Source organism: Tupaia chinensis, unplaced genomic scaffold (assembly GCF_000334495.1).
Source record: "Tupaia chinensis unplaced genomic scaffold, TupChi_1.0 Scaffold149248_1, whole genome shotgun sequence".
Classification (NCBI taxonomy): Eukaryota; Metazoa; Chordata; class Mammalia; order Scandentia; family Tupaiidae; genus Tupaia; species Tupaia belangeri.
Genome location: NW_006209094.1, coordinates 693,091 through 696,415, shown reverse-complemented (window position 1 = coordinate 696,415; position 3,325 = coordinate 693,091). Strand labels below are relative to the sequence as shown.

The following is a 3,325-nucleotide window of genomic DNA, read 5'->3' as shown; positions in this document are numbered from 1 at the left end:
GCAGAATAAAAATATATTCTAATGACAATATTTCTATCAATATGACTAGGTTAGGGAAGTGCTATGGAAAGTTTACAACCCAGTAATAAAACTTATTAATAACTATAGGTTGGTTAGCTCAAGAGGAGCCCTGTCATGAAATGTAGCATAGAAAGAGAAATTGAAAACTTCACTTGCCCACCAAAACTTGGCAATTTCCTCTATGGAGATGAGTATTATGGAGGAAACTTTTAGAGGAACACACTGTATAAAAGTAATTACAATATTATTACATTCAACATTTCAGAGATAAGAAAACCCTACTTAATTATTGAAAAGGATATATAACAAACACAAAATAGCATTTGCTAGGGTTAGTTAAAAGATTAAATACCAAAAAATAAACAGAAGCTAAATTTAAAAGCTTTAGTCTCCACACCATTGTTTACAAAGATACAAAAGATCAGGTATCACAACAAAGTACTAATGCTTAGTTTGGCAACCAGTTCTTAAACATTTTTGCATTTATATCTTTTTGATCCCAATGTCTTTCTTTTTTTTTTTTTTTTTTGGAGAGCTTTTCACTGTAGGGCGCGTGCGCTCGCCAGACAGACAGAGAGAGACAGAGAGACAGAAAGCGAGAAATCACCCCCCAGGGGGGATGGTCACGCCGCAATCCCTTCTCCTCCATTCTCCTCTCGGGCTCTTGGGCACGCACGCACATGCGCCCGGCTTGAGTTTTAAGCCACCAGGTCCGGGACACGAACCGCGGTCTACAACGTGGGAGTCCAGCGACATAGCCATTACGCCAACTGCTGGTTCCCGATCCCAATGTCTTTCTAAGACTGAGACTAAATAGGGCCTAACAGTGAATATGAAGGATATATTAGCTGAAACTGTTGCTGAAACTAGACCATTGTATAAAATGGTCTCAGTACTGCCATTTGATCTTGGTAAAATTGTTAATACTAACCCTATTTCCTCATCAGTTAAATAAGGATAAACATCATCCCTTCTCTCACAGGGCTTTTTTATTTTAAAGAATTATTTATTTTAACTTTTCATTCATTCATTTATTTATTTTAATTGGACTAGAGAATGACAGAGACAGAGAGAGAGACTGAGAGAAAGTGAGAAAGCAAGCTGCCAGGTCTGGGATTCGAACAGCAGTTGGCCATGTGGGAGTCCATCACCCTTAACCAACATGCCACCTGCCAGCTCATAGGGTTTTGTATTTTTTAAACTGCAAGGCCTTTAGCACAATGTCTATAGAACACATGGAGGTATTTCATAAGCATTAATTCCATTCCATTTCATCCACAACCTATGAAAATGATTAGTGTCTACTATGACACCTAAACTGCTTTTAAAAAACTGACATAAAATAATTTTGGGTGGGGAAAGGTTTTTTTTTTTTTTTTGCTATAGGGTGCGTGCGCTCGCCAGACAGACAGAGAGACACAGAGAGATAGAAAGTGAGAAATCACCCCCCAGGGGGAGTGGCCACACCGCAATCCCTTCTCCTCCATTCTCCTCTCGGGATCTTGGGCACGCACGCACATGCGTCCGGCGTGAGTTTTAAGCCACCGGGTCTGGGACTCGAACTGTGGTCGACTACATGAGAGTCCAGCGACATAGCCATTACGCTAACTGCTAGTCCCCATAAAATAATTTTTAAAAAGAAAAAATTCACATATAATAACTGTACATATTTCTCAAGTACAGTGTGATTTTTCAGTATAAGAATACAATGTGTAATGACTGAATTAACTCAACCATTGAGACAGTTGCCTTGTGTTGGGAACATTCAAAATCTTTCTGAATTTATTCTGTGTACTCACTCCATTTAAATTAAAAAAGATTTCTGAACTGTTGTTAACTATATTCATCTTACTACATCTTATAACACTGAAAATTGTTCCTGTTACCTATTTGCAATTTTTTTTTTTCAATTTCCACAGAAGACTGAGAACATGCAGAATTCTCTTTCTGTGCCTGGCTTATTTTCATTTAACATAATGTCCTCCACACTTGCCAACTATAAATCAAATGACAGGACTTCATTTTTTCCTTTTTTACCAGAGACCATATGTGCTCACCAGAGAGACAGACAGAAGGAGAAGGTGAAAGCATTCTCCAATGGGGCATGGTCTTATCACAATAATTTCCCTTCCACTTCTCTATCATGTCTGGATTTTGGGCACACAAACACATGTGCCTGATGTGTTTTTCAAGCCACTGGGTCCAGGATTCCAACTGTGCAGTTGGCCATGTGAGAACCAGCTCCCTTAACCACCAGGCTGGGTGACCAGCTCAAGACTTCTTGTAAGTGACTAAATACTACTCTATTGTGTGTGTGTGTGTGTATGTGTATGTGTGTGTATTTATATATACACTGTATTTTGAGAGCTTGTTTGGAGGTTCAAGCAGGGGAACACAGCTACTCCTATACCCTTGACTGAAGAATGGTCCTCCTCTATCGGGGATGGTTGTCCTCTTTGACCAAGCACACAGTTTTGAAAGGGAAACACGTGGAGTGGTGAGGAGGAAGGGGACACCCACCTAGCCAGCCAGATCAGCTGAATTAACCCTGGAGATCAATGGTGTGACAGATGTCACAGCCAGATTACCTTCACATCCAATAAGTGCTGCAATGAACAATGCAGCACAGATATGTTTACAACTTACTGATTTCTTTTGGATATATGCCTAGTAATGAGATTGCTGGATCATATGACAGCTCAATTTTTAGTTTTTAGAGGAACCACCATACTGTTCTCCATAATAAGTGTACTAGTTTACATTCCCATCAACAGTGTGAAAGAGTTCCCTTTTCTAGCCAGTATTTGTTAATTTTGCATTTTTAGTAATAGCCATTCTAACAGGTGAGATGATATTTCATGGTGGTTTTTACTTGCATTGCTCTAAGGATAAGTGATGTCGAACATTTTTTCCTATGTTTGTAGGCCATTTTGTATGTCTTTTGAAAGGTTCTTTTATTCAAGTCATTTGTCCATTTTTTTCTTTTGAGAGGTTTTTGCCATAGGGCGTGTGCGGTTGCCAGACAGAGACAGAGAGACAGAAAGCGAGAAATCACCCCCCAGGGGGGATGGCCACACCACAATCTCTCCTCATCCATTCTCCTTTTGGGATCTTGGGCACGCATGCACATGTGCCCGGCATGATTTTTAGCGCTACAAGGGGCCTCAGAGGCCTCACTCTTCTTTTCTTTTTTTTTTTTTGGAGAGGTTTTTGCTATAGGGGGCGGGCGCTTGCCAGCCAGCCAGACAGAGACAGAGAGACAGAAAGCGAGAAATCACCCCCCAGGGGGGATGGCCATGCCGCA

The 3,325-nt window shown here is 40.6% G+C and overlaps 1 protein-coding gene across 2 annotated transcripts in view; it reads right to left on the bottom strand.

Annotated features, from left to right (window-relative positions):
• Window positions 1-3,325, bottom strand: part of BRCC3 (BRCA1/BRCA2-containing complex subunit 3) — a 48,015-nt gene that overhangs the window by 30,247 nt on the left and 14,443 nt on the right. The gene's annotated exons all lie outside the window — the stretch shown is intronic.